The sequence below is a fragment of the Sprattus sprattus genome (genome assembly GCF_963457725.1).
Source record: "Sprattus sprattus genome assembly, chromosome: 4".
Taxonomy (NCBI): domain Eukaryota; kingdom Metazoa; phylum Chordata; class Actinopteri; order Clupeiformes; family Clupeidae; genus Sprattus; species Sprattus sprattus.
In genome coordinates, this window is record NC_137923.1 from 13,207,622 (window position 1) to 13,229,913 (window position 22,292).

Genomic DNA, 22,292 nt, shown 5'->3' on the forward strand with positions numbered 1-22,292 from the left:
TCGTCATATCTCGAAGTAGTAATTGTAAGCACAGGTAAATGTACACTCCTTTAAACATATACATAGAGGGGGAATATAAAAACTCAAATACAGACACAGCTTGAACTCTCACACATATACTTATCAAATTTATACAAACTCAAGGACCCATGTGTCATACACTTAAGCATGCACTCTAGTAACTGGCTTGTGACAGAGATGTGAAACGACTGAGAGAGTTTAATCAAAATCAAACGATCACCTGCAAGGAATTCGTCAGCAATCAGTGAAGGAATGAAATGTGTTGCAGGAGCGCAAAATCAATCTGAAAAATTCTGGTTGCTGAGAAACACCAGCGCAAAACAAGCAGCCTAAATGAAACGAAAGACTGGGGGGGGGGGGGGACCAACTGTACGTCAGTGTGTCTCATCATCAGGGATGACTTTACCCACCCAGATCAATGCCCATCATTGACACTGAACACAAAGCAAACGCAATCAGACACACACACACAGACTTTAGCAGAAGCAGCTACACAGCAGAATATATATGTGTGGTAGGTGAGGAGCCATGGACATTTTCAGGGCACGTTCTCACTCTATTCTCTTTCCCTCTTCACACACACACACACACACACACACACACACACACACACACACACACACACACACACACACACACACACACACACACACAGGAACCGATGTCCCAAGACTAGAGACCTTTATATAAACTGATAGTATATGTGTGTAGTTTAAGCTAGCCAGCAGGAGACATTTTCAGGCCACATTCTCTCACACACTCCTCTCTCTCTCTCTCTCACACACACACACACACACACACACACACACACACACACACACACACACACACACACACACACACACACACACACACACACACACACACACACACACACACACACACACAGGAACCGATGTCCCAAGACTAGAGACCTTTATATAAACTGATAGTATATGTGTGTAGTTTAAGCTAGCCAGCAGGAGACATTTTCAGGCCACATTCTCTCACACACTCCTCTCTCTCTCTCTCACACACACACACACACACACACACACACACACACACACACACACACACACACACACACACACACACACACACACACACACACACACACACACACACAAACACACACACACACACACACACACTTACACTTCTCTAAGCAGGTCTCTGAGGCAGGGGCCGAGTTTGGAGATTTCTGATTCTTTGACCTTTAGAGGTGAATGATGAGTGTTCCAGATCTCTGATAGATTTTCTTATGTGTAAATATCCCCCTCAGAATTCTCGGCACAGCAAACTCTCTCACTTTCCCGCAGAAGGTGCAGAACCAGGCTAGTCATCACTCCCCCTCTGCATGGCCAATCTGATATTCTAAAGGCAGAGCCTCCAAGGCCTCACTCTCTCTCTCTATCTCTCTCTCTCTCTGTCTCTTTCTGTAGAAGCCTGGCCAAGCTGCCTATTAAAACTATCCTGACTGATGTTCATTTTGGCAGCGACTATCTGCTAATTACAGGTCAGCGAGGTGTCACTGGCGCTCCAGCGTTCGCACACTGTTCTCAGTACACTGTGTGTGCATGGGAGCTTCATTGGGTCCTGAGTCCCTCAGTCTTAGCTGTCAGTTAGCCACAAACCAGTTGTGGCCACTCAGGACTGCTGGGTGGTCTGTCCCTCCCTTTCTTCATTGTTGGTAATGAGACACATGTGCACATACATGCACAAACACACAGACACACACAGACAGACACACACACACACACACACACACACACACACACACACACACACACACACAAAAATACACACACATGCACACACACATATACACAGACATACATGCATGTGCTTGGCTGGCCAGGGGGAGGCTGGATGTGCTGCCTGTGGGCAGAGTGAGCTAGCAGTAGTGCTAGTATAAGCAGGGGCATTAGCCGTAGCGCTTGGATAAAGCTGCTTGCCTCTCTGTGCCTCTGGCCTGGAGTGCCCCTTTGTAAGCCTGAGCGGGTCCCACCAACACAGCGTGACAAATCATGCCAGCCAGACAAAGAAGAAGGGAAGGAAGGAGGGAGGGTAGGAGAGAGAGAGATTGAGGAGACGAGAAAAATAGGAGAGTAAGGAAAGGAACAAAACTGGAGTGATATGAAGCCATAAAGCTTAAAACAGAATAAGACAAAAATAAAAAGATTTAAAAAAGAATTTATATAGGCACAAACACACACATACCACAAATAGAGAAATAGAAATACCCAAAGTTAACTCCAAAAGCAATTTACCAAAATAAAGTTATACAAAAAAGAAATAACCCATAAATCTGGGCACCATTTCTTTTTTTGGAATCGTAATTATCCACAAATTAAAACCTTACATAACAACACTTTGCATATTAGCTGGAAGGGTTCACGCGGTCGGATTTTTCTTTCTCTGATAAACAAACAAACTGAATTTTCCATTTCTGTTTGGTTGGTGGGCTGACAAACGAGTTTCTAAGGGACTTTCACTTCATCCCTCTTTTCCCACTCTCTCCATCTCCCCATTAAAGTCTAAATGTCCCTAAATCGGGGACATCCCTATGATCACAGAGCAAAACTTCTACTCCATGCTCACCCCAGTTACAGGAGGGAGGGGGGTGAGGCTCTGTGAGAGCTGACCTCTGATTGGCTGTGATGTTTGAGTGATGGCTCTATTTAAATGGGTCGAAACAGGTATAATGAGAGCGAGGCTGATACCTTGACCCATTAGTTCTATCCCACTCTGCCTCAACCACTTTGCTGTCTGTGAGGGTCCCTGAGGTTTTCAAACACTTTATCGTTCTCAAGATTTCTAGCAGAACCGCACTCGTCTGTACACTGGCTCGAGAACCTTTGACAGGTGGAATTAACATCACACGTAATGTGCAACAGAATCAGACAATACTGTCGAATAGAAAACACATGGATATGGGTACAAGATTCACACAGAGTAATGGAATTTAAACACATGGATAAGTGTACATGATTCACACAGAGCAATGGAATATAATCACATGGGTATGGGTACATGATTAACACAGAGCAAAGGAATCTAATCACATGGATATGGGTACATGATTAACACAATGTCTTTGTACAGGCAGCAACGACTGGATGTGTAGTGAGATAGAGGCATGCACTTATAGGTTAATGTGTCCACTTTAACCTGCCATTGTCTCACTGCTGTGATGGAGGCAGTGGAGCACATGGTCTATGAGGAGCAGCAAAGAAGTTGAGCAGATCATTATGAGCCCCTGATACCTCTGGTGTGTGTGTGTGTGTGTGTGTGTGTGTGTGTGTGTGTGTTTAATCTTGTGATTGGTGGCCTGTGAGTGATGAGTTTAGGCCTCTTTTCCGACACACACTTTTATAATTGTCCCTCCTGGGAGCTCATGAGCGCATTGCTTTAGCTGAGGGAGGAAAATAAAAAAAAATGGAAACTTCATCTCACATTTCTCCCTTTCAGTGTCTTCTTTTCTCCCTCTTTCTTTTGTTTTGTGTATTTGTCTATCCATTTATATACTGGCTCTCCCTCTCCTCACATGGCTGTACTGTCCATCTCTCTCTGCTGATGCTTTATCTCTCTTCATAAGTTTCCTCTCTTGCACCTGGGTCACACACACACCCCCCACAGACACACATACACACAGACACACAGACACACAGACACACAGACACACACCCACACACACACACTCACACACACACACACACACACACACACACACACACACACACACACACACACACACACACACACACACACACAATCACGTTCACACAGCCCTCCCTTTGCACTGTGCTAGTCCTTAGTGACATTCTGGCCCCTGTCTCTCTTTCTCTCTCTCTCTCTCTCTCTCTCTCTCTCTCGTACTCTCTCTCTCTATCTGTCTTTCTTTCACTCTCTGTCTGTCTCTCTCTCACACACACACTCTCTCCTCCCTCTCTTTCTCTCTGCCTCTGTTTAAAATGAGACAGCTGGTGTCTTGATGCCGCCATTATTGCACCTCTCTTGGAAAAGAAATAACGGGTTTATCCACAGCCAGCTGACAAATGTGTTCTCGGCACAGCCGCGCCTCTAATCTCCGCTTGCTTTTGCCTCAAATGAAAGGGGGTCGCGGAGGAAGTGAACTCCGCGGCGGAGACACCTCACGTAGGCCGCAGTCATTTCCCTCTGTTCTTCACACAAGAAGAAGATTAGAAATAACAAGGAGGTATCATCCGCGGCCATTACTTTCCCCACAGTCGGACCTGCGCGCCTGGCGCTTTAAATCTAACAGTCACTCCTCATCAATGCCAGGGAAGATGTTAGCTAAGCGAAGATAAGGCTCAGTTATGTAAAGGTCAGGCTGTCTAAATAACCAGCCGCTGATCAGTGGTCACGTGTTATTGTCTGTTGTATTACCTCAAAGCAGACATGGATGGAGAGGAAAGTGTCAAAGGCTTTTGGTCCATCAGACTGGCTGTGACTCTGACCTTTCATCCTGTCTCACAGGCTTCTTGTAGTTCTTAAGCAGCGCAGAATGAGCCGCCTCCTCTGCAACCACCCACACTCACAGTACTCCACATCTGACTGTAGCTTTGAACAGCTGCATATCAAGTGCCTCTGTGAAGTGTAGTTCCTTCAGTAAAGTGTCTTTTCCAAAAGAATAAATGTGTGATGGGTAGTGTTTCTGCCTTGTAGCTGGGCCTTGACCCCTGGGTAACAGGAACATGTGTAGCAGTTTCGATTAAAATATACTCTAACACATCATTTTATGAACTTAGTTCATTGTAATACCACACCTCAGATACACATGAATTAGGGAACATGTATGACATGGTGAGAAGAGGGCTGTACCATGAGGCAGATTGAAGAGGAAGTCTGGGCCTATGCAGGGTTACATGTGACATTTACATGCATGGAGGAGCCATGATTGACAACCATGGTGAACTGAAAGAAAGGATTTGTCCGCGCGTAACTCTCCTGAACGTCCGATTAATACTTGATGAAGTGTGCGGGTCCCGGAGGCTCGGCCCAATGCTCTGGATTTTTCACTCTGGCTAGGTCTGGGTTGGGGTGACCCAGACACCACCTCCCTCCCCCCCTTACCCCACCCCTCTCATGTAAAAATAGGATCCATTAACATTTAACAGGGGCTCAGGATGATGAAGCACAAATCAGCCTGGCCTTCAGGAGCCACTGCCTCAGAGAATATTAATGCTGCCAGACACGGACGGCATGGAAAACACACACACACACACACACATTAACTGAGACATACAGACACACGTTGACAGACTTACAGACATTGTGACGCACACTTAACAGAGAAAGCCTGTGTTGCCCAGCACTGTCTTTCGCACAGATGTGCATTGTAAGAAGAGGCACAGACGCATGAATAGATATCACACGCTCAATTACACAGACACACAAACATTATGCAGTCTACTCTATACCTTGTCTGGGAATTCCCTGCCCCTTCACTGCATTCCATTTGTTCAGTTAGTCTGGCCAACTACTCATTAGCGATCCACTTCACTCACGTAATTGGACACGCCTTTAACCAATCAGACCAACGATACTATACAACGATACAACGATCGGTAATAAAGCAAACACATATTTTTTCTGTATGAATTGTTCCAGGGCAAGTTTCTGTTCTGTTTTCAAAGAAAACTTGCCTTATCGAAGTTTTGCGGTGCTTCGGTGGCCACCATGTCCAATGTTTAAAAACTCTCCGTGCAGTAGATTTTGTAACGTAGCCGTGGTAAGTTTAAATCCGCCAATGGCGGGCCAGGTAGCCAAAAGCCAGTTTGTGATTGGCTCCAAGGATTCTGGAAATCTTGAAATGAACGGCTATCCGAAGTTGACCAGACCCACTGCAGAGGCAAAATCAATTTGGCCGGAAGAAGTGGGGCGGGACTTCCCAGACTACTCTATACCCCCACACAATGCACAATCAGTATATACAGATATATGTTCCCTCTGATTTACACTTTATGCCGTGTGTGTGATATGAAACATGTAACATGTGATATGTAAACATGGTCACACACGAAGTCACACACATATTAATACACATCAGCTCAGATATTAATATACATCACAGCTCAGGTCCATGAGACAGTTGATGGCTCGTCCCGTTCCTCATGGTCTCGGTTGGATACCTTGGCCCATGTGACTGGTAAAGCGGTGGGGGCTGGCAGCCACCCGGCTCAGGCTCCCCAGCCTCTTTGAGCGGCGCCGGGGCCGGTGGATCTTCCCCATTAGCCAGTGTTTAATTAAATCTAACATGGTGGAGTCACTGCTGCATGACTAAGCTTGCACTCACTCCTCTACATTGCCGAAGGCTTGCCCTCAGCCTGCCATGGCCACAACAACAAACCAGACAATTAATTAAGAACATTAAAACGCCGCCTTTTATCATTGCCAGTATTTATGTGTGTGTGTGTGGGTGTGTTAGTGTGTTTTTGAGCATATATTTGCCTGTGCATGTTTGTGTGCACGTGCATGTATGTGTTGAGAGAAAAGATCTGAGTTTCTGAGTGTCTGAGTGCTGAGATTGTGATTTATTGCCGTGTATTTGCCAATATGGTGAGTGCATCTATCTGTGTGTTTCTCTGTGTGTATGCCCGTGCGCGTGTGTGTGTGTGTGTGTGTGTGTGTGTGTATGTGTGTGTGTGTGTGTTTGTGTGTGTGTGTGTGTGTGTGTGTGTCACTAAGTGCTTTCGAAGTCTGCCCACGAAACTCAGGCTTGTGAGGGCACGTGCCCCCAACAAGCACACCAATGCTCAACCCCCCCCCCCCCCTTTTTGGCTCATTCACTGAAATTAATTAGTCTGAAAGTGAATTCATTAATGCCTCATAATCGACATTACATTGCGGCGGAACCTTAATGGCGGCCATTTTAGCTCGACCCTCATCAGTCGGCTAATGACATTTCGCAACACGGTGCCGACAGGAAGGGCGCCTGACCTACTTGGCGTGCCGCTAACCCCAGGTGCCCTGCGGTGCTGAGACGGTAAAGGGCACTCTACTCCTCTAGCCCACTCCGTGCCGACTCCACTCCTCCTCTCCAGACTACTGGCTCTCCAGACTTGAGCAACTCTGAGGCAGCAGTGGGCTGCCCTGTCCACACTGGGGCCTGTGGGGCCTCCAGGCCTCCGGAACTACACGCCCGATTCTCTTACTCTAATCAACAACCTTGTTGTGGAGTGGGGTTGTGTCAGGTGCAGTCAATCACCACCAACCCCCCTTCCTCCCAGCCTCCCTAGATAAGATCAATGCCGGGGTGAGATTGGGTCGGTTTGCTGGCATTTTAATAAAATGGGGAAAGGAAACATGACAAGGGAGAGCCAACAACAAACATGTAGAGTTGCTTTTTTATTTCCTATTCTATTGTATATATCTCTGGAGTAGAAAACACCATAGTTAATATATACAGTTCTGAGGGCATGGTGCTTGAATTGTGCATGTTGCTCCACTGCCAGAGCAGGAAATGGGATCAATTGCCTGAGAGAACAGACAGGGATAAAATGTACACCCTCTCTCTGCTTTAATATGCACTGGATAACAGTGGATATCAGCTTCACATATAAATGTAAATGAAAATACCCGGTATGAATTATAAATGTTCTACTCCAGAGAATAAGCATGGATGGAGAACCGTGACAGACACAGCATGCGTGTCAGAAAAGGAGGGAAAAAAAATCCTCAAAGACATTGAAAGCAAACCCAGAAACTCACACAGCACATAAATATCCCTAGATCTCAGCTCTGAGCCTCTCTGTTGTTCCCTTGCATAATGGACACAGCTCTACAGGCAGGAGCAATCCCAGCTGGGCCTTCAAGGTTGTCACAGGGAACAGGTAACGCTCACCTCCCCACTGCAGCGATCCTCAGGAGAGGCCCGGAGGAGAACACAGGTGCCAATAATTCACAAGGCAAAAGCAGAGATCGGAGGCCAGAAGAGGAGAGGAGAGGAGAGGAGAGGGGGGAGAAAATGCAAAATGTTAGGCAGGCCAGCCCCACCCCACCACACCAAGAGACAGAGAGAAAGAGATAAAAGTAAGACAGAGTGAGAGAAGTAAGAGAGAGTGAGAGATGCAGTGTTGAAAACACCTGTAAATAATGAGAGAAAACTGAAAGGTTGCACCATATGATATTTACAATGAAATGTGTGTGTGTGTGTGTGTGTGTGTGTGTGTGTGTGTGTGTGTGCTCCAGCCTCCCAGGAACATTTGTCTTATGGATATTCTTTGGACAATGAAAACAAATCATCATGATTGTTATGATATTGTTTATGTTATTGTTTCCGTCCACATAAACATCCCTTCATTTCCTCCTTGGGACATGTGTGTGCTGCTTTCTCTCTCTCTGAAAGGAAGCCTCCAGCCTCTCCGCGTTCACTACAGACAACCAGACTCTACAAGCTAGCTCTGGGGCAGGTTCATAACACACATGTACTGAAGCTGTTTCTGAAAGCTACTCCTGTGCCTTACAGACGTAGACCACTTATGTTACATGAGATATGTGTATTATGGTATGATTCTGAACATAGGTAGTTTAGAGAGCGCAGAAAAGAAGAAATGCAATGTTTCTTGTCAGGATAAGGCATACCAAATAGAAAAGAAAAAAAAATTGGATATGGCTAGAATGGCTAGAATCAGTCCTTGTTACACGGTGTCCGTGGTGACTTCAAAGTACCATTCAAAGTGACCTGTGTGTCATTCTAAGAAGTGAAGGTTTTCCCCAAGAAGCGGGTACTCTTATGAGATCATGACATAGAGATCAGTGTAAAGTCTTTTCAGACATTTGGTTTTACATTTATTTTACTACATTTAATACCACATTTTTGGTTCTAAAATGACTGATGCTGGATCCACTGGAAGTATAGAGGGAGGATGGTTGCGGAGAAGGTGAAGAGAGGACACAAGGGTAATATGGGAGAAAGAGAAAGAGGGGGAGAAGGAGAAAGGGTATGAATGTCGATTTATGGCATATTGTAACGAAAGAGAGAGAGAGAGAGAGAGACTAAGGCTGGCAAAGAGAGAAATTTAGAAAGAGAAAAAGAAGACTGAAAAGGGGAGCGAGAGAGGAGCAGATTAATCCCCCTGCTGCACAGGCAGAGAAGGGATTGAGGGATGGAGAGAGGGTGGGGGAGTGAGTGGAGTTTTGCAGTAAATGACTCACCTAGCAGGACAATCACAAGAAGCCTGGTAGTCAGTATTCCCCTCTATAAATACTTTGTCTACGTGTGAGTGTGGGAGACTGCAGGGGAAAGTGAGAAAAGGGTGGGGGAGAGAGAGAAAATAAGGGAGAAAAAGAGAAAGAAGAGATAGGAAGAAGGAGCGAACTTTAATCTAGTGTACCTGGTTGTTCACGACAGACTGGTTAATGAATTTCAAAGAAACTGAACAAGATCTGTATTTGTCAGTACTGAAGGGGGGAGAGGACCCAAAGGCATGACACAGGAGGCAGGCATAGGGCAAAAGTGAGGTTTACTATTAAAAAGAACATCGTTGAACCAAAACAGGCAGGCAAGGCATTCCACAAAAAGCAGGGTAAAGTCCAGGCAGTGGACCACAAGTGGTCCACAAAAACGCAGGCAGGTAAATGATCCACAGAAATGCTGGCAGGTGTTAGAATCCATACTCTACAAGCATCAGAAAGTGGTCTCACCACTAAGATCTCTGACATGGAGGACAGGAGCCGCTGATACAATCTCCGTTTGGCTGGTCTAACAGAAGGTGCTGGAAGAGGTGATACCGTTTCATTCTCAGAGACCAACATCCCAAAGTGACTTCCATCACCGGCTGGATGCCCCATCAGTGTAGAGATGCCACCGCTGATACTGATACATCTCACACTCTAATTTTCAAGCTGCTGAACTACAGGGCCAGACAGTTGATTCTGAAAGCTGCAAGGGTCGCTGAATTATTCAAACATGGCAAGAACACAAGCTGCTTTTACCCCGATTACAGCCTGGAGACCACGAGGAAAAGGAAGACATATACTGATGTCCATAAGAAACTAAGATCACTGGGAATACAATCGCTCCAGCACTTCCCAGCTATACTGTGAAAGTGACCTATGACCATCATGAGCTGAAGTTCAAGGCCACAGAGGAGGTTGAGGGCATCCTGATTTCCATCCAATAACCATCTGCATAGAAGTTCATGCTTCGCTTCAAAAAGGAAATAGGCAACGCATAGACGAAATTCCACTGGAATTATATCTTGCAGTGTGGGAAATTGTTGGCCCACTGATACGTAACTGGAAAATGCTATTAAAGCAGGATAATTCAAATTGGCTATTATTTCATTGCTTTTGAAAAAAAGACATGGACCCTTCAAGGATTTCTCAACCTACAGATCTATCTCTTTGAACAATGCAATGCAGACATACAAATATTTGCATCTCTCATTATGACCTAACAGGTTTAATTTAAGGGCGGATGCTATTAGACAATTTGAGAGGTTTCTCCATATCATCCATTCAGCTGATACCTCTGAAGTGTTCTCACTCAACACAGAAAAGGCATTTGATCATCTTGAGAGGGAATAGTTGTGATAATGGAATATTATGGATTTGGATCAACATTTATTGGCGTTGTTAAAGATCTATACTGTTCCCCTACTGCCTATTGGGCTCAGCTCCCCACATCTCACTGTACGCAGACCACATCTAACTTTCTTTCTAAATCCAAGAAACAGTTCCTCATGTTCTACAGTTATTTAATACATTTCAAAATGTATCTGGTTAACTGGTGGGTAATATGCACTGATGGTAATCGTTCAGAATAAAGACAACATCTCATGACCTCTATCCAAGTGGTGAACTCCCTCCTAATTTAGGGATTAAAATAAGCGCCTCTCTCCCTAAATTTATTCATGATAACTATACTGGACTCAAAAAGTGACTGCAGATCTTCAAAGATGGAGCTCTTTACAGATTTCAATGCAGGCTCCATACTGAAAATGCCTTGATTTTATTTCCTATTTTTTATGTAGTCTATTCAGCCTCCTCCAAAATACTTTGATAATGCACCCTCACTATTCTCTAAATGTATCTGGGCAAGCATACAGAAAACTGAAAGAATCAGTCTGTCTGCACTGCAGCGGCCTAAAGAAGACGGTGTATTGGCTGCAACAAATTTAAAACTTTATTTTCTGGCTTTCCAGATCAGAGCAGTACAGGTCTGAATGGACCAAGCATCACAGGCTTCATGGCGATCAGTAGAAGACTAGACTCATAGACATTCCTTTCATGCACACTATCCAGAAAAACACACTGAGATTTGGCAAGTTTTTTGTGGAGTGACAGATTATTGTCTGAGCACCACACTCTTAGTTTCTGTAGCTCATCTCTGTACTCTGATTCGTCGTCTCCTGAGGGAAGCCTGATCAAAGTTGTGTCATTAGAACATTTGATGATGGTGTCAGTAGGGTGGGGAAAATCATGAATGTACAAGGAGTATAGTAATGGGCTCAGCACACAGCCTTTTGGAGAGCCAATGCTGAGCGTGATGGTGGAGGAGTGGTGGGGGCCAAGTTTCACAGTTTGTGAGCGGTTTGTGAGGAAGTCTTGTATCCAGGTGCAGATAGAGGGGGAGAGGCCTAGTACAGTTAGTTTGCTGACTAGTATGTCTGGAATGATGGTATTGAATGCTGAGCTGTAGTCTATTCCTCTAGGAGTTCCAGGTGGCTCAGTGTGGTGTGGAGGGCTGCGGCGATGGCATCTTCCGTGGACCTGTTTGCTTTGTATGTAAACTGATGCAGGTCAAATGTGGGGGGAACGGTGGATTTGATGTGCTGTGAAACTATTTTCTCAAACGCTTCATGATTACAGATGTAAGTGCAACCGGTATGTAGTCAGTCAGGCGGTTGGTGGTTGATTCCTTAGGGACGGGAATGGTGGTAGCTGATCTTAGGCAGGGTGGGATGGTGGCTAGAGCCAGAGAAAGGTTAAATCCCCAGTGAGTTGGTTGGCACAGGCTTTGAGTACCTTTCCAGATACTCTGTCAGGGCCAGCAGCTTTCCTTGTGCTCGATTTTTCTCTTTTAAGCCTCCTTGGCATCTTTGTTGCCTCTCTTCAGGTTGGCTCTAGCAGTGCTATACAGGGCCTTGTCACGTGACCTGAAGGCGAACTTACACTCTCGGAGTAAAGTCTTGACCTTGCTTGTCATCCAGGGTTTCCTGTTAGGAAACACCAGAATTCTTTTGTGTGCAGTGACACTTCCTGTACAATGTTTGATGTGCAACAGTACAGTTTCTGTATATTCCTCCAGGTCCTGTTGTTCGAATAGGTCCCAAACTGTTTGTTCGAAGCAGTCCTGCTGTTGAAAGAGAGCTCCCTCGGGCCAGATTTGTATGGTCTTTGTGCACGGTTTTGTCTTCCTTCTGAGCGGTGTATAGAAGATGAGGAGCAGTGAAAGGTGATCTGACTGTATGGGGATTATTTCTACTACATTGAGAGCATGTCACAATGCTGAACAGATACTAGGTTGGCCATTCAAATTCACTCTGTCCTCCCCTTTGTGAAACAACCCTTGTTTAATGTCAGGTGGGGGCCTTTTATATGTACCAGTTGGTCATTATCTCAAGGCATCCATATGATGTTAGTGATAATGGCACCCGACACACATTCCAAGACATTTAAATTCAATATTTATTACCAGGCTCATCTCACATTCTTTATCTTCAGCTGAGATCGGCAATGCGGGCATACGGAGTACTGTGGAATCCATGATACCATCACACCCCTATCCATTCATATTAGCCGTAATGACAGTTCTTGGGGCCTGGTCACAAAGCTATACAGCATTTTGGTAGTAAGCTCCATGAAAGCACTGCCTATAGTTTCAGTATGGGAAAGGGACCTGGGATTGATGAGTGTCTAACCTGACTGGGAAGACATACGGTCAAACTAGGCACATCAACTAATCCATTACAAGAGAATGCAAGGATCAAGGATCATACACAACACCATGCAGACTTTTCAAAATGAATCTCTCCAGTGCTAAAACTCCATAGACACTTTTCTGCACATGGTTTGGGATTGTCCCACCATAGCTCCATTCTGGAATTGTGTCATTCGAATGATGTTCACTGGTACTAATCTTATACTTGACCCCAGTCTTTTTTAATTGAATGATGATTCCTCACTTGAACTCTCGCTACGTGGAAAGTGTCTGGCTTTTGCAGGCTTTACTACTAAAGCAGTCTTTCAGCTATGGTTCAAGCCAGACACAAACCTGAAATGTTTTTGGAATAGATCCTCGCTTAACATTACAATGTTGGAGGAGATTACTGCCAGATTGAATAAAGCTAGTTTATCCACAGTTGATGCATGGAAGTGACTTTGCTTATCTATTACGAATACTTCTGCATTAATATTGTGATGTCCTCGCTTAGATTTGTGGGGTGGGGGTGGGATATCTGTTTATTTTCTCCTTTTTTCCCTTTTTCCGCCTCTTTCTCTCTTTTTGCTTGAACATGCCTTACTAAAAAATGCTAATAGTATGTAAAAGAAGAGCCATGACAGCAGAGTTCTGAAAGCACAGATCAGGGGCCGTATTCACAAAGAATCTTAGGGCTAAAAGTAGGTCATAAGTGGCGAATTTAGGAGAAACTCCTAAAAATAATGGGCGTGTCAGTCTTAAATGTAGGACTCCTAATTTTTTTTACTAAGAGCAATTCACAAAATATTTTATCCCTAAAAGTAGCACCTAAGTCTAGGACAGCTTAAAACTCCTCATGAGGACTCCTAAATCACTAAGACCTATTCACAAAAAATCGTAAGATGGCTGCAGCCGACTTGGAATTGATAAAAGACATTGCTTAAACCGTGAAGGTATTAATATTGTCGTAGAATTAGCGCGGGATGCAATGACGCCTTTAAACAACGATGTGTCCCGAAGTGAAATGTTTGGAAACATAAAGATTTTTGTTTGGCTTCGCGGAAAACGCAACTGACGACACTGGGAATCATCAGTCAGCCGTTTAATTCATCAAACTATCAACGCACTGTAGACCCCACATCATCCAACAGTTTATCCAGACAATCGCTTATTACACAATATCAAAGTAAATTCCATGGCGATCGCAGGAATGTCCAGTGACGGGACACACATTACAATAATTCGTCCACCGTGGCCTGGATGTACCGATGACTGGTGCATTTCAACGGAGAGCGGTCGCAGGTTTTTGAGAACTTACCAGCTGGATGCCGCTGGGGTGACAGTGGCTATTGGGACCAGTAGGCTTTCGCCTAGGCTACGGTTCACGTTCGTTTCGCTTTGATCAATTAAGATTGGAGGGCTTGAAGGGCCGTATGTGCTGATATTTGAAGTGGTCAAGGGCTGGAAATATAATATCCTAACAGTTTGCTGGGTGCTTTAATTATTACTGCCTTGATTACATGCAATTGCCATATTTTATATTGATCGCTTTATATTTCTCTTAACGTCATTCTTAGTGTCATTCCCGTTGGATGCACAAACTTGTCATCATGCGTGTGCATTCTGCTAACTGCACTGTCCATAACTATTTAATATGACTTAATTTGAAGCCTAGGTTATTCTCTTATTTTCAGTGGGATTGTTAGAGAGACGTCACGAATGAGTTTTTAATGAGAGAGCCTGTCAACAACCAATCACCGTCCTCACCCCTTCTAAACTCGTGCATGAGAAGCGACGTCATCCATAGCAACGGAGTTTTTATCTTAAGCTTAGGAGTTGGTATTATCCTTAGTATGAGTAGGTCTCAGAGCCGTTGTGAATCACTTTTAAGAAATTACTCCTACGTAAAAGGTTTTAGCACGAGTTAGGAGCACTCCTAGTGGTAAGATAAAAGGCTTTGTGAATACGGCCCCAGATTTGAAATCCTGAGCGATCTCTCTTACCAGACGCTGGAAAGGCATGAAACTCCATGGACTTCTGGTAGCCATGAGTCTGTCTCAGGCCTACAGTACCAGGCTTCTAACCTTGAGGCTTCTTCACACCACCAGTAACTAGGGCACGTTTGGGCCTTATTAGAAAGCTGCTTCCTTTGGCACTTTGCCTCCAGTAATGTTAGACTTAGGAGCAGGCTGCTTGGTTCTTGCCACTGTTCCTTCCTTCGAATCTTCAGAAGTATCAATGAAGCAATTAGCTAGATCGGCACTCTAACAAATGGTTGATATAGTTCTTCAGCTCAATGGAGTAATGTTAAAGACAGGTCTCCGGTATGAGCAGAACTAACGATAGGCTTGTTTTACTATTAAGGCTTAGAAAAAAATACTCAAAAACAATAGCTATACTACGGAGCCCCTTAGGTGACATCGGATAAAAAAAATATAATGCGTGGCCACACAATACAAACTCTTGGCCAAAAGAAAATAATGCGTGGCCACAAGATAGTTAATGCGTGGCCTCGACATAGTTAATGCGTGGCCTCAAGATCATAACGAGCGGCCACAAGATAATTAAGTTTCAGTTGCGGGATTGTTATCGAGCTGTCAGTGATGTACAGGGATGCTATAATGAATAAAGGAAATTATTGTCTGCTTTTTTATCCAAGAATAGTTTGTCATATTGTCATGCCAAGTGTAATTGTGTGGAGATTGCAATAAACTAAGTAGAGAGAGTTTCGCGTTGACTACGCAACAGCGTGTCGTTTATTTAATCATACTCCAACAAACTGATACTAATGCCATGTAACGCTGCACATGATAACAACAAACCAGCAGCGCGTGCTTAAAGAGACAGCGTTCCTAAAACACAAAGAGATAGGCTACGGTATGGTGAAATGTGGCTATAGTGTCCAGTACATCGTCAATAATAGTGATTTTAAATAAAAATAAAATGAAATCAATTCAAACTTGTCCATGTTATCAATCAACAGCCTCTGCATGGAAATGAATGTTCTCTCCTTTGTTGTAAGTTCTCTCCTTTGAAAAGCGTCTGCTAAATGACTGAATGCAAATGTAAATGACTGCAATAATTATCTCGTGGCTACGCATTGACTATCTTGTGGCCACGCATTATTATCTCGTGGCCACGCATTATTATTTTTTTATCCAATGTCACCTAAGGGGCTCCGTACTATACACTGCAATTAAACGTAACCAAATGATTAAATACAAAAACAGAACAAAAACTTACATTCAAATTGTGAATATGGTAAAAAAAAATATAACAAAAACATGTCAGTTGGAGCAATGGTAAACTCACCAGCGTCCCTGTTACTAGGCAACTCACAAGGCAAAGTGCTTGAAGACCACTGGGGGGAAGGAAGATGCCTGCCGAAGACCTGTCAGTGTAGCTGAAGCTCACTCACCAGGACCAAGTCGTGCACCGTCATGATTTTGTGCGTGTGTGTGTGTGTGTGTGTGTGTGTGTGTGTGTGTGTCTGTGTCTGTGTCTGTGTCTGTGTCTGTGTCTGTGTCTGTGTCTGTGTGTGTCTGAGAGGGTGTGTGTGTGCGTACAAATGAAAGCTTGCTTTTGGGAAAGTGCCCGCGTCTTTGTGTATGTGTGAGCATGTGTATTTTGATGGGTGTTTGTGTACGACTGTTTTTCTCTGTCTACCCAGTGCAGTATGGACACATGGCAAGCTGGCTAGTTGAGCCCAGAGCACTGAAAGGATGAGATGTGCTCTGACCCTCTGATCAATAATCTATTAGCCCCAAAACCTGCAGCTGCAGACCTGCAAACCCACCTGGAGGTGTGTCTGTCTGTCTCTCTCTCTCTCTGTCTCTCTCTCTCTCTGTCTCTCTCTCTCTCTCTGTGAGTGTGTGTTTGTGTGTTTATGTCCACCTGCATCCCACAGTGTTATTTCAGGTATTTTCCGGGCCTGGAAACTCCATGGCAACAGCAAGTCTAAACAACTGCTGCAACACATACAAATGAGGCTAACCAGGATTGAAACTTAATATTAGCTTGCACCCTTTGTGTGTGTGTGTGAGTTTGTGTGTGTTGCGTTTGTGTGTGTGTGTGTGGATGTGCAGGAGTGTTTTGTAGCTGTGTCTGTGAACTCTTTTTGAGTCTGTATTTTGAACCAAAAGCACATAAATGTCATTACTACAAATAGCACTGAATTGGGGTGCACTAGCCTTTCCCTTCGGTCTATCCCTCTGGAGCCGCAGACAATGTGACTCCAAACTGTGTGTCCACCTTTCATGCTGCACCCCTGAACCTGAGAAAAGTGTCACATTTTGCGACTCCATTGTCATTGGACTCTTGAGGTCTGTGCTGTATTGTCATGTTGCTCTCAATAAGAAAGGTCACCAACCGGGACCCGGGGACAAAGTGTGGGCAGGTGGAAAGTGTGTGTGTGCGTGTTTTCTGGCTGTTCTTTTAAGTGACAGTGTGTAGATGTATGGCATGAGTGGTATGTGGTATATGGTATATGCTATATGTTGTTGTATAGACACACACACACAGAGACACACACAGACACATTAAATCATACTGCTCATGTTGGACCCATATGAAATGGGCCCATGCAGGGCCTACAGGAGAACTGTATGAAATGATGTCTTTGTCAACATAACATCTTTGCTTTGGATGCCTGCAGAAAAAGAGCTGCTGAGTTGGTATGAGATTGCCCCGTCAGACATTTGGAAATGAAACCCTCGATCTCATCTCTCCGCCTCACTGCCAGAGCAGGAGGAGGAGTATTATGTACCCAGACAGTGTGTGGGTAATGTTTGTTTGAGAAAGGCATACCTATTTGGAGAAGGGAAGGCAGAGAGATAGTGTGAGTGTGTGTGTGTTTGTGTGTGTGTAGAAGAGAGAGAAGCATAGAAGTCGGCCGTCATTTCCTAACTATTAATCTACAGCCCTGCGGTTGATAGTCTGGTGCGGCCTATTCTTTTTTTGCCTGGTATTTTCTAATGCGCAGAGTAAGTAGGGAAAGGGAATGTGTGAATGGGTCTATCTCTCTCCCCCTTCCACTTACAAATTCCATTAATGTATCATGTGAAAACAACATGGGATAGAACAAATGTAGTATATTGCTTAAAATGCACCACCCTACTTCTAACAGTTTTTAAAAGGCTAGTGGCTCTCACACCACAACTACATGACATTAAGTTTTATGTGACACAATGGCGTAATGTTGAATAAACAGCTGTAAATACACGATTGCGGTCAATGCACATGTTTTTCTATGAAACAACAGAAAATACGATAATGTGATTTATATATGGTGCCATTAATAGTCATGAAAATACGGTAACTGATAAAAAGACAGAGACCAAGGAAACAAGAAAGAGATAAATAGTGAGAGAATGATAAAAACAGAGCTGAAGAGGACACAAGGAGATAGAGATAAAGTGAGGGTGGACACACACACACACACACACACATTAGAAAAGAGAGGACTGTTTGTGTTTCTATTTACACCTTCCTTCAGTGTCTGTTTAAATCCTGTGTGGGTCACCGTCAGCAGGGCTCCTCCCTGGTGTGACTCATATTTCTGTGCTGCTTGGCAGATGGGTCTAGCTCAAGCAGCCAGCCCTGCATATTCCCCAGGGCCCAGGCTGCAGTGATGAAGAGGAAACGCCAGTTACTTCGCCTGTCCTCAAACCTCCAACACTTTATCACTTTCTCTCCCGTTCTCTCTTGCCCTCTCTGTTTGTGTGTGTGTCTCTGTCTGTGTGTTTGTTTTTGAGCCTGTGTGTTTGTTTTTGAGCATGTGTGTTTATGTACGTATGCTGGCTTTCTCTGCTAATTTGTGGGTGTCTGTGTATTTGTTTCCATGCATGTGAATACATTAGTGTGTGTGTGTGTGTGTGTGTGTGTGTGTGTGTGTGTGTGTGTGTGTGTGTGAAAGCATAAATGTCTGTGTGGTGTGTGTTGCTGTGTTCAGTGTGTGTGTTAGTTTATGTTTGTCTTTTGTAAGTAGGCACTAAGGAAATGTTTGAACTGCATGATACATTACAGCCGTCTTTGGTATTGAATAGAAAATCAGTTTTATTTTGTGCCATGATCGCTCTATTTGTTTAGCAAGGCTTAAACATCTATCTCTGAGCCCAATTATGTGTTTGTCTAGCACAATAACATGGAGCTGGAAAAGTTTTTAATTGCATGGAACTCAATAGTGCTATAAGTGAACACCATGTAGCCACTGTTTACTGAGCACTGGAATGTTGTGACAGAATTTAGTGCTTTTATTATGTTCAGTTGACTTTGCTGTATCCGCCGCTAGGCTAGGCTTAGTGGGACTGACAGTTGCCATGCTACTTTTTCAGATGATTTTTAATGATTGAACACCTTATTTAGTTTGAGCTTCAGTGTCAGCTTCTTTAAACCTATTTTTACAACATGACCTTAGGATCAACTGTACCCTAGTCCTTCATCCATTCGGCCAAAATAAATTGATCAACCATATTATTGTAAATCTTTATTAAAAACCTGATGACAGAAATACACACAATGCTCAGACAATTATACATACTATCTGTGAAAAACTTTATAGGCCATTTTTTTTTTTTTTAAGTGAAAATATTTCCCTTAATGAAATGGTCCTAAACCTCTTCCACTTTTGGTTTTAGACTTTAAGGAATTTCCATTGCTGAAGAACCCACTTGCCATTTGCCAAAGAGTCCTCAGTTGATGAAAAGGTGTCATGCACAACCTCTAAGTGCCTCCCTACTTATTTTTCCTGATTCTTTGCATACCTCCATGTTGTATGGGAGTATATGTATTCAGGCCAGGTGGAGACTGTGAAGTTAGTCTCAGGACGACTCATGAATCATTCATTCGCACCTGCTTTAATTGACTCCACTAAAGGAAGATGGTTGAACAGACCAGAGGATGTTGTTGTTTAATTTATCTTGTCTTTGCACGTGGTTGTTTTTTCCTGTTTCTGTTTTCCTGTCAGGAGCAGACACACTTGAATCATCGGAGCCCTCCATGCAAGGCCCTGCTTCTATTCTCTCTACGCCAGTACTGCTTGTGCAGCTGGCAGAGCTGAACTACTGATAAGCTCGATCCGCAGAACCCCCCACCCCCCCACCCCTCCCCTCCTACAACTTATTAATCTGCTAATTAAATTCTGCTTTAAAACAGCGTCTCCTGTATGCTTCTCCATCAAAGTTACTGAATCTATTGGCAGATTGACGTATGTGCATTAGCAAGGGGCTTAGGGGCCTTCATTTGCTCAGCCAGGACGTGACTTTTATGATAATAGCAGGCACTGAGGTTGTAACTGTCTGCCCAAGTATCCAAGTTGTTGGGATGCGACGGTGTGGACGTACATTTTCTCTGTCATACTTAAATATGGAAAAGGTCTCGGTGTTGCCATGGCCATTTAATTGATATTGGGCGAGAGAAGACGCAGTACAGCTTTCCAGTCATCACCCATTATTGACATTTACTGTCTGGTTGCCATGACATCCAGGAGGAGCAGGTTGTATTTTCCAACCAGGCAGGCTTCTGTCCCAGCTAAGATGTGATTGGTGCAAATTACAGGATCTGTCCCAGCGGCTCAGAATGGGTTTTAGTTTCGTTTGCTGGTGCTGTTTATTCACAGTCATAATGGGGGTGCAAATGAAATGAGATGAGGAGAGGGTTTTGAAACTGGGCCCAGGTGACACCCAGGTCTCTTCTGCTTATTACCGCCATGAAGAGAGCCCTGGACACGTGTGCTTCCCCTGTCAAGCACAAACACACACACACACACACACAAACACACACACACACACACACACAAACACACACACACACACACTCTCTCCTGTTTACACACAAAAATCAGACATGCAAAAGAGATGCATGAGAGAGGGAAAGAGAGAGAGAGAGAGAGAGAGAGAGAGAAAGAATATCAGTGATTAAGCGGAACAGAACAAAGACACCCCATTCTCCAGCCCTCCAGGTTTGGAACTGCTGCTGGGGAGGAGAGGAGGGGAGAGGAGAGCAGTGGAGATGAGAGCCCTGGGCTGCTATCATTGGGCCCGGGCAGGTGTTATGTATTAAGGCTCTGGCATGCTTTAATAAACAGGAGAAAACAATGCAACCTGGGATAATGAAGAGCAGGTGTCGGGCTGGAGAGAAAAGCCTGTATTCTGCCTCATTGGCGAGCAATGGTACCTCCACACCTACCTCAACACCAAAATGCAGCGTCCTCAACACAAACATAAACAGTGGTGTGCTCCAACTGTACCCACACACCTCAGGCAAGCTGACATTTTCAGTCAATACTCTAGGTATGATTGGATATCAGCTATTTTGGTGCTGCATTGTAGCATCTAATAATTTGCAAAAGTGTGTCACTTTTAATAATTTGGTCAAGTGATTACTTACAAGAAGGGAATCCATCCAACATCCAGTCTAGAAAGAAGCTGGACATCATTTAGTTCGCTGCTCAGAGTTTAAAATTCCATGAAAATGTACATGCTTTTATAGCCCAATGTAACCAAACATATGGGCAAATTACATCTATTAGCCACTGTACTGTAGGTGTTGGTTTAAGACCAAAACTCTGTCGTACTTCTTGAAGCAATGACTTTATTTTACCATTTTGAAACCCATAATTTACACTTTTTTTGGTATGCTCACAATTACTGAAAACACTATCTGCATTGTGGGACTTTGAAGGATGTACTACATTGCCATTGACCATTGAAACAGTTTGTGATGATAGACATTTGTTTCCGTCATGAACTATGAATGGCATGTGGAAACCAACCATTGCATTCAATGAAGGATATGTTTGTTTTAGGAATAAATGAACCTTAGCATATACAGGCTTCCACCTACTGCAGCATTAACATGTTCTTGTGATGACATTCAAAAATTCGTACAGTGGTCCCATTTAACCTCAGTCAGACTCTTATATACCCACCGATCCATACACATGACAGCAGTGGTGAGCTTTTTGACCTTGACTTGAGATCAGAAATGAAACATGGTTAGTGAAGAGGGAGGAGGGAGGTGTGAGATTGTGAAAGACAATTTGAGTCTGAAGTAATTGGCTTCAGTGGCATGAGAGTCTGACAGAGGAGTGACAAGTATCCAAATTAATTATTCAAAGTTATGGACGAAATGGCAGAAAGACGGGCAAGAACTTGTCACCTCGCCTTGCCAGGGTATGACAGAGGCAAGACAAGAGCAAGGGATCGATTCATGCCATCTCACTTCTAAAAATAAGCTCCCGCCACCTCACACACACACACACACACACACACCACACACACACACACACACACACACACACACACACAAACCACCCCAAGTGGACATGCCTTTACGTATCACATGGAAAGTTCTGGACAGTCTCTTCAGGGGCATTTCTTCTCCACTGATCAGCCTATCCCAG

The 22,292-nt window shown here is 44.1% G+C and overlaps 1 protein-coding gene across 1 annotated transcript in view; it reads left to right on the forward strand.

Moving 5' to 3' along the window:
- sgcz (sarcoglycan zeta) overlaps positions 1-22,292 on the forward strand; it is a gene marked incomplete at both ends in the record, with an annotated part of 200,847 nt that overhangs the window by 137,125 nt on the left and 41,430 nt on the right. The window lies entirely within an intron of this gene.